We start from the raw sequence: 10998 nt of genomic DNA, 5'->3' as shown, positions 1-10998 counted from the left end.
CTTGGTTTGTACATTAATGGTGACCACTTACTGATAAGGGTGAACGCGGATCAGAACGAATTAGATATGGCTAAAATTTCGATCCGATCCGTATTAAAATCATCGGATCGGATCGAATCTAATATCAGTAGTTTTTAAGTTTGGGTCCGATCCGCACCAGATCTAAAACATAAAAATATTTTTAAAAGTTTATTTTTATTAAAATGATATTAATAAAATTTATTTTTTCTATTCTTTTAAATATGTTTACTCTTAAAATAATATTAAAAATATATTTTTTAAATAATAAATTAAAATAATATAACATATATGATAATTATTAGTTAAAATAAAATATAAAAAGAATATTTATTTATTTATTTTTTTATTCTTGTAGATACGCAAATATGCGAATATTTACACAAAATCTGCAATTCGATCCGATTAGTGTGTAGATTTAATCCGATTCGATCCGATAACCTTGCGGATCAGATCTATATTTACAATTTTTAGATCAGATCCGATACCCTTACTTACTGATGCATCACAACGAAATTATCATTCTAAATAGAAAACAAATTGATAAAATGAGATATTTTATAAACTATATAAATATTTTTGAACAAGACAAAATATAACATATAAAATAAAATACTATGTATTTCGAAAGGAAAGAGAATGATTTAAAAAATAAAAACTAAGGATATGGAACAAATATCATTCTATTAAATTAGAATATGTGTGGACATGGAAATAATGGCTCCAACTCTTTTCAATAATTGAGCCATTGACAAATTATTTTACATAATAAGAATATAATTTAATTATTTATATTTATATATTTTATACTAATAATTAATTTAAGTGATTAATTTTAGTACATACTTATTATGATTGTTATGTTTTATGTATGTGATATGATCTTTTAAACTTGTGAAATTGTTAGATATCGCATTTAGTTTATAAAAGGTTAATCTTCTTTCAAGAATTTTTAAAATTATATGGGTATCAAAAAATTACATTTAGACTCTTTTTTTTATATGGGATAAAGTGAGTGAATATTCTCGTTTTTGAGGGTTTTCCAAAATTTGAGGATCTTTTATGATAAGCAAAATTTAAAGAATGTATTTTGCAATTATTTTTTAAAAAATTCAGAATAACAAAAATAGAATGGTTTGATTTCATTTTTCTGAATGAAAAAAGTTATGAAATTTTGTGGCTATTATAATTTTTTAAATAACTCCGTTAAAAGTAATTTGTTTCTATTTGCATGCAAGTTAATTACTTCACATTTTCTCCTTCTCCCTGCAACCACCATTTCGGATAACAAGAAGAAAGTGGTGGCTGAATTTTCTCTGCTATGAATCAATGGCTTACATTATTTTTTGGAGTCAAAGCACAATTTCAAGGGTGTGAATTTGGGATTATCACTGAGCAAGCATAACTCTGCTACTCTTCCCTCCTCAGTCAAGCTAATATCCAGATTTTAAATTTCTAATTTTGTGGTCTGAATGAAGAAAAGGGTAAAAGGGGTTTTCATTTGGTTCAAGGACCAAGAAATTAACCTTAGTGAAAGGAACCTAGTCGTGGCTCAGAACAAGTTACAAAAAGAAAAATGATTCTCATTAGAGCTCAAGGATAGAGAATCCGAAAATAGAGAGAAGAGTGAAACCTCACAAACAGAGTCTGAAATCTTGGAAGCATTGCACCTACACTAAAGGAAGCATTCCGCCAAGATGAAGAACAATATTTTGAGTTCAGAAGATGGGTTCAGCATATAGAGTCAAGGCTGTGAATAATCATCTCCTTCATGATTTACTGTTTGTATTTCTGTTTCAATGTTATATCTTTCTTTGTATTCATTATGTGGTAAAAGGTAAAAGAGAGAGGCATTGAAAAAAAGCCATTGAGTGAAAAGGCTGAGAGAAACACTTGAGAGAAAAAGCCAAGAGTGATTTCAGATTTTTTTTTGTTGCATTTCTATTTTGTATCATGTACCTGAGAGGTATCCCTTACTAAGTTGGGTAAGCACTTAGTGTGTCAAGTTTAGGTAGTTATATTACCAAATCAAGTTTATGTTGAAGTTTGATGTGTCTCAGATAGGATTTTGTTGAGTCCTAGGAAACTTGTGTATGTAATACTTAAAAGATAGTGAAAATTTTACCTATGTTGTGGTGGAGATTGGATGTAGGTTGCATTGCACAAGGCAACTGAACCAGGATATAACCAGGATATATGGCTGTGTCACATACTTCCTTTCTGCTCTAATTCTATTTTTCTGGTTTTATGAGACAAAATAAAATTGTCTCCTGCATAATCCGTTGCACATACTAAACTGAAGCCAAATTACAATTTCTGGTTTAAGGCTTTATTAATCAAAGTTAAAGAAGGTCATATATTCAACCCCCCTTTTCTAGACCATTAAGAACCTTTACATTCAAATCACATTGAAAAAAAAATCCAAATTACATTGAAAGAAAAATGGAGGCAGAGGTTATGATACGAAGACGGGGTGTAGCGCGATAGAGGACGGCGATGCATGAGAGGATGTGCCCAATTTGGCGCAATGGAGGAGTGCGATGTGAAAGCGGGGGCATAGCGCGATGGGCGATGATAGCGCGTAGGAAGCGGGAGGCAGAAGAAGGAGTGCGACAGAATGGTGGGGGCGCGACGCGAAGGGCAACGGCGGCGCGATAAGTGGCGGGAGGCAAACGTTAACGGCGTGATAGACAAGAGGAGGAGTGGAAGAGAGAGGATGAGAGCGCATATAATGAATGATTAATGGCTTAGGATTATACGGTGCGAATATGTAGAGAGTGCAAAACCTAATTTTTTGAATTTCAACATTAGATTTAAAGAAAATTAGACTAAGTTGACTTATAAAGTAGTTGGCCTTCATAATTTTTTTAAAAGATACAAATCAAATGGTTCTATTTTATTAAATTTAAAAAACAATAATTGCTTGGTGCTATTTGAGTTGAGCATGCACGTTTCTATAAACTCCTTTGTTCCTGCATTTGGACGCATTTGGACTGCTATAAGGTGAGGATATCACACAAGTAACTCCAATATTAAAAGAAAAAAAAGGTAAATGTCTATTTTTATTCCTAACCATTTGAATAAAGGACTAAGCATCCCCAACAATTAGAAATTATCCAAAAGGTCCTCATCCATAAAAAAAAAGTTTCATATCTCTTGCAATTGGTTGAAAAATGGTAGAATGTTGATGTGTTAGTAAGTCTTTCACATGAAATTTTGTTCCTCCAAAATTAAGACAAATTAAATCCTACAGAAAATTCAAAACAACAATATGAAGAATAAAATTCTAACAGAATACACAGACATTGGATCAATCCCATTAAGTTCAGCCATAGTAGGCAATTTTCAAATCAGAGCTTGAGCATCATCCCTAGCAAAACAAATGTGCCTAGAACTTTGCAAAGTCCAAGCAATATTACAACTTTATTATTGGGTCAGCTTGCTCCTTATTTTGTTTTAACATTATATTGTTGGGTATTTCAGTTCTCTTTATGGTTAAAAATTGAGCAGTTTTACAAATAGGTTTTTCTATTGCGCATGATTGCCAAAAGCAAAGGAGATGGTCTAAACATAGTTAGATTGGATTTGATATAGTGGCTTGCTTACGCCTTTTTATTACGCAATTTTTCACTATGATACTAATAAAGTATTCTGCCTCAGGTGTTAAGGTCCCAGAAACAATAACAAATGAAGAGAGGCTCTGCTACTCAAAATGCTGGGAAAAGAAAAGAAAGTCTTGCAATTGATTCGGTAGAGATGGCTCATGAGAAGTTCTAGATAGCGGCAAAGGCAGGATGTGATCTTGGATTCAAATGGCTTGCTAGGTTAGAGGAGGAAGAGAGGCGATTACTTACAAAAGGCTATTTGGATTCAAATAATGTGTTCAGCTAGTTTTTGCAGCTGAGCTGATCAAATGTGATTTATTATAGAGACTGAGTATTCTCAAAGAAAGAAATGGAAAATAATTGGATGTATTTGTGTTTTCTCTTTGTATATATATATATTTTTTCACTTGTATTTTTTTAAAATATTTCTTGTAAATTGTAATGATGGAAAGAAAAAATGATGAGTTATTTATATTACATTTCATTTTGTTCAATAATTTTGCATATATTTAAAATAATAAACATGTTTGGAAGTTAAATTGTGAATAACTTTCATCTTTATGATGTAAGCGGTCAAATTCATAAATTATGAGGGTTCATTTGTTGCTAAGTATTTTCATGAATCTATTTGTCATCAGTCATTGTGTGCATTTTTCAAAGATTCATTTGATTTAATAATAGTAATATTTCTTTATTGGTATGTACTATTGTACTAGTTACTAGCTTGGCAGTTGGCAAGATTAAACATTCGTTGTTAGCAATTTTTTTTGAAACAAAAGAAGCTTCACACAAGAGTGGAGCGAAAAAGTTAGAAAAACAATAAAACAACACCTATTATAATCACCTAGTAATTTCTTAAACCAGTAACTTATCCCAATATCATTTCTAGCAATATCATTAATAACAAAAGGGATCATCGCACCTGTACTCTTTGTAATTAAGAAGAGACATATGTTGATGATTTCTTCAACACATTTTTTTATTCTGAAACGACCTCTTGTTTCTTTTCAACTAGACGTTTGAAACAATTGCGAAGAAATTTATGAACCTTGTTAGCAAAATCACTCTCTTTTGCTTTTAGACAAAGGCTTTGCTATAGTGCTGAAAAAAAGATCCTTCAGCAACTGCAGATAGTAGATGTCACTTGGTGGTAGGAACACGTGTCCCATTGAAGTGATAATTGTTGTTGCAGGTACTGCAGTTAGAGGCAGGCAGTTTAGTGGAGGTCCTGCGGTTCAAAAGAAGTGTGTGAAATATTGTTGTTAACAAATAGATTAAGAATTAATAATGAGTTTAGTTTAGGAAAAAAATATAATATAATAATAAAGTTTTTTTTTGTTTTTATATTTGGATTGGATGGATGAAAAAACATTGTATGAGCCATGGGTTATTTTTTTATTTAGATTGGATGGATGTAAAAAGGATTTTTTTCAATGACAAAAAAAGTTAGAAATCAAGTCCAATAATTGAACACAACAAGAGTTAAGAAACTTTTGCTTTTGTTTATGGTAGTCATGGAAGGGGATCTTTTTTCGCATGTGAGCAAAGACAAGCTTAGAGTCTATCGTGAAATAAATGTGTGAGCGAAATGCATATCATAAGCCGAGTTATATAAAGTAAATACATGGTAAACACTATCACCTTGCTAGTGATGCATCGACGTCGGTGGTTTCCGGTGCTTTCTTGATTACAGTGCTATTCACCTTTATTGCGCTTTCCTCTTTCTCTTCCGAAGTTGGGAACTTCATTTCTTTTCTCTCACACACAATATCATAACCAATTGAGTGAGACAAACAAGGAAAGGTTGTTTCTTTATTGTCTTGAGCCACCACTCAAACAGGCCCAATAGAGGCCTAATTACTTTTGCGAGGCCCAAGTTGCCGATATCATCCTACGTAACTACGATTCATTTGGTTGCATCATAAAAGTAGCAGCGGATCCAAAAAATGAAATCAATGAATCATAACCATTCATTTGTTGCTTATTAAAAAATTAAATGAACTCGATTCAAATTTTCAATAAACAATAGTGGAGTGAGGCACCTATGATGTAATAAGATATTCATTTCTCAATAAACAAATTAAACCCTTATCAAAAAAGAAATACAACTGTTGTAATCTCCTGAGAGGGTTGAGGTGACCCTCATAAAGTAGAGGATAGAATTAAGCTTCCTCTGACTAGGGATAAGACTATTGACAACTGAAAACATTATATTCCTCTTTAAAAAAATTATTGATATACTTCAATTTCACATTATTTTAGTCATGACTCCATCATATCTAGTATTAGCTATCGAGTTACAATAACTATATGTCAATTAAAACTAATTTTTTTAAGACATCTACTTAGGTTAAATTAAAAAAATATTATGATAAAAAATACGTTGTTACTATTAGACATTACTTTCGAACTACGTTGACAAATGTGCATAACTAAATATCTTGCAACATTTGTTATTCCCACTTTTAATGATACACATTTTTATTCCTTAAATAACGTATTTACATTTGTTATCTAATGTATTACTCCCACTTTTGTTCACACATAATATATTAATTAATCTAACTTAGGTGATTAGTGGGTTTCACCCCAAATTTTAGTGGACAAGGTAAGGATTCTCTAAACCCTTATAGTTTGTCATTTTTGTGAATCCTAATGTTTGATTATGTTAAATTACTTGAAGTTGGATTGAATTATGTTGATTTGGAGTTGATTTGGCAATTGGCTTGCTTGGAATTGAGTTTTTGTGGTATTTGGAAGCTTGGGTGAAATCGGTCAAGGTATAGTTTTGGTTTTCTTTAGATAATATATAATGTCATGTGAAACATAGGCTAGTTGCCTTAAGATAGGTATGAATTGGTTGATGGACTACGTGTGATTAATTGGATGGAGTTTTGGTATGACCATGTGAAAGAAATTGATGTGTAATTAATGATTGTGATGATAAATGTTGGTGAAATTTGAGACGGAGGCCGTGACCACGTGATAGATTGGAATGAATGATAATTATTGATTGTGATGATGATTGATGTTAATGTGAGCTTAGTGATAAAATTTGGTGAAATATTGTTGGATTTGGAATTTGTGAATTGAAATGATTTGGGAATGATTAGGTTTGGATGGTTGGAAAATGATTGAGGAATAATTGATATATGTAGAAGTGTGTAGTATTGAGATTGGTATGGAAAAATTATGGTTTGGTTTGGAAGTTTTGAAAATTAGAGGCTTTGGTAAAATTTGGTAAAAAAATATTTTTAACCAACTTTAATGGGTCATAATTTGGTTTCTGAACCCCCAAATTTTGTGAAACTTATCTTAAATAAAAGTTGGGTTCGTGTAGTTTTTGACGTTCGAAGAACGTATGGAAAATGATTTTTAACAAAAAAGTTATGCGCGTTTAAAGTTTCGTGTAAAAACTGAATTTTTTGCATTTAGCAACGTTATGGAAAAACCCATATTCATGCGTATGCAAGTTTCCGGCCCTGTTAGTGATCTCGGGTACACAGAACTTGTATTCGTACGCGGAATTGACATTTTTGAAGGTGTGCGTACGTAGCAGATGGCATGCGTACGCAAGCAAACCTTTTTATCCTGAATGTTTGCGTACGCGGACGTGGCTCGCATACGCGACATGTGAAAATTTTCCATCATATGTACGCGATGGGTGACATGCGTACGCATGACCACTTTGTTTTGCAGAAAATATATTTTTGTATTTTTGAGCATTTCTCTAACTTTCTAAATCTCCGTAACACTTGTTTAAGATTTTCTAACTAGTGTTTAGACTTTGAGGCAAGCAAGAATGTACTGCGTAAATTAAACAGGATATTTCTGTCATGAAATTAGAGACAGTGACTTAGCTTTGTAATGTAAAGTGGATGAAATAATTAGAGTAGGTTGGTGGAGCAGAATGATGATGAGAACTTGAGATAAGGAAAACATATGATGTAATATTATTGGTGATTTCATTGTGTACCTGACAAGGACGGTTGGTTAATCTTGCTTGTCAAGGTTGTTGCTCATGAGGTTGTGGTAAGTCGCTATGCGTCTGGCAAGGACGGTTGGTTAATTTCGCTTCTCGAGGTTGCGGCACCGACATAAGGACGGTTGGTTAATCTCTCTTACGTTCAGACGTGGGGACGAAGGTAGTATCCCATCTGCATCCTTTCGGACACTATATCCTGTAAGAGTATGCTAGGACACTATATCCCAAGGTGCTTATATATATACGTGACAAAAAGGCGACATCCCGAGTGGATGTGTCGGGTTGGCAGTTGAACTGACAAGTGATATCATGGCCAATAAGATATGCATTCATCATATGCATTACCTACATGTTTGATTACTTTGATTAATTGCATTATGCCTAAATGAATAGCATGCCTAATTGCTAATCGAATTACTTGTTGTAGATGAACTCTTCTTGTGTTTTACTTGTCTGCATTACTTGTGTTTTCTTGGAGTTGAGGAGGTTCAATAGGCGGTGACGATGGGATCGCGATGAGGGTAGGATCGCAACACACCTCGATGAGTTTGTGGATGTGGTGACAAAATGGAGGATGATTCAAGTTCTACTTTTGATTTACATATTTTGTTGTAGTCTCTCACTTTTGTAAACTTTGCGCCTTAGAGACTTTTATTGTGAAAACTTTGAGAGATAGGGTGTTAGCCGTTTTATTATCAAAACTTTGTTGTATCGGGTTTAAAATAGTTGGCTTAAATTTTGCGGGTTGCGGCTGGTCCCTTTTTGTATATCATACATATAACTTGCTAACTTTATCTATTACTTTATATATCTTGGAGTTTTTGCAAGGTTTTATATATTTTGTTGTTACTCGTGCAACGTGCTTTGGTTATATATATATATATATATTTGAGGTTTAAAATTGTCGTGACGCTTTGTCATCCGTTACTTTATGGCTAGGATAAAGCTTAGGGTGATAAAGTATTATAAGCTGTCAATGAAATACCAAACTTGTCTCGGTGCTTACTGAATCTGGCAACAAATAATCCAAGTCAGACTATTCCTTATTCACCAAATGAATGACTTCAGGTTTCATTGCAAGTTTAGCATATGTGGATGATTTTGTCTTGGCGGGGGATGATGCCAATGAGATTGAACACATCAAATCAGTTCTGGACGCCAGATTTAGCATCAAAGATTTAGGAAAACTCAATTACTTATTGGGAATCATGGTTACTTATAACTAGGGGTAAAAAACGGGCCTAAACCTGCTGGGCCGACCCACGTAACCTGCCAAAAAAGACGGGCCGGGTTGAAAAATTAGGATCCCAAAAGAGCAAAAACCTGCCTAACCTGCCTAACCCGCACCGCTTAAACCACGAGCTTTGGCGAGGCGGGACGAGCTTTCTCGTCGGGCTTAGTTTTTTTTGGTAAGGGGGTATTTTTGTAATTTTTTTGCCAAAATCCAACTTTCCTCAACCCAACGTACAAGAGTATAAAGATGAAAATTGAGTGTTTTGGATTTTGTTTATGTTATTTTGGAGGCAATATTTATAATTATGTTTTGGATTATGTTTATTTTGCTTTGGAGAGATTATTTATAATTATGTTTTGGATGAAAATTTGGTTTATAATTATGTTTATTAGATATTTATAATTACAAAGAATTTAATGTTTGTAAATATAAAAGTATAATTTTTTATGCCTTTAGAAATTATAAATCTATTAATATGATTGTGAAATTATATATATTATTTAGTAGTTAATAGTTAAAAAAAGGAGCTTTGGTGGACTTAGCCCGCCAGCTCGCAGTTAGGCGGAGTGGGGTAGGATTCTAGGACTGCCTCGGCGGGGTGGGGTGGGGCAGATTTTCCCGCTTGCTACCCCTACTTATAACACAAAGGGATTGTCATTGTATGAAAAGAAGTATACAACAGATCTCTTAGAAGAATTTGGGCTATTAGAGGCAAACCTGCTTCAACACCAATGAACTATTCAATGCACCTCTCCAAGACCTCAGGAGAGCCCTTTACAAAGCATATTTTGTGCAGAAAGGTCATTGGCAAGCTCCAATATCATACCAACACTAGAGTTGACATTACTTTTGTGGTGAAAAAGTTAAGTCAATGTTTAGAATTTCCTACTCAATGACCATTACAAAGCGGTCTTGCGAGTTTTATGTTGCTTGAAGAGCACTCCAGTCACAGACCTAACTCTTTTTAATTTCTTTCTTGCTACTAACTTCAAACTCACTGGTTTTATCGATGCGGATTGGGTAACATGCTTCGATACTAGGCGACAGGTTACTACTTCTTTCTTGGCACAACGCTGATCTCTTGGAAAAGCAGCAATCAGTAAATTGTGTCGAAATCGTCCTCTGAAGTGGAATATAAAACCTTGGCAAATATTACTTGAGAATTTTTCTGACTTCTCTGCTTGCTAGATGGACTTGGTGTGAGTAATCGATAGCAAGTCTGCTCTAGCTATGACAACCAATCCAATTCTATGAATGAACAAAACACATAAAAACGGATTGCCATATAATTCGAGACAAAACCAATGAGAGAGTCATCAAGTTACTACTACTCATGACCTTTAATAATCAAATGACTGACTTTTTAATAAAGACATTGGTACCAAGATTTTTTCACTCATATTATTTTAAATTAGAATTGTTTGAATAGTCACAGTTCTTACACTTCTCGTTTAAAAGGAGAAGTTAACTGATATAAATTCTATTTTTGCAGATTAGTCAATAGTTAGTTAGAGAGTAACTAATTTATTGTAGTTAGAAGTCTATTAGTGTAATTAGATTTAGTCATAGTTAGTTGAACATAATTAAATATATGTATAAATACTACATTATAATACTCTCGTTTGCGTGACTGTATTATTTTTCTGCAACTAATTTTCATTCACTTTTATACCTCTTCTCTCCCTCTTCTCTCGCACCTTCTTCTACTAGTGCAACTCTTTTCAACTTCAAATTTTATTAATATACAATTGTTTTTATATAAATTTATTAATTAAAAATTATTAAATAATAATTTAACAAAATATATCTAATCATCTAATAATTTTTATCTAACACAAGCGACACTTGGCAGCGCTGGAGGGTGTAGAGCATCGTGGAGTTGCATATCGCTAGTCCATTGTAGATTCACCTTCAACGTTGACTAAGTGACTCGAATCGATCCGGTTTTCACCGAATTTGACCGATTTTCACCGGTTCACACCGGGTTTGACCGGTCCATACCGGTTCTCAACCTTATACAGTCTAAATATCGGACCGGACTGGTATATGGTCCGGTTTACCGGTTTTCCGGTCGAACCGGTCGGTCCGGTCCGGTTCTGACAACTATGAACACAAGTGCCCATGTGCCAAGTCACCCAAAAAAAAGGTGCGCCTGT

Source organism: Arachis stenosperma, chromosome 1 (genome assembly GCF_014773155.1).
Source record: "Arachis stenosperma cultivar V10309 chromosome 1, arast.V10309.gnm1.PFL2, whole genome shotgun sequence".
In the NCBI taxonomy this organism is placed as follows: Eukaryota; Viridiplantae; Streptophyta; class Magnoliopsida; order Fabales; family Fabaceae; genus Arachis; species Arachis stenosperma.
The sequence above is the reverse complement of the archived record's forward strand: the minus strand, read 5'-3'. Positions refer to the sequence as shown.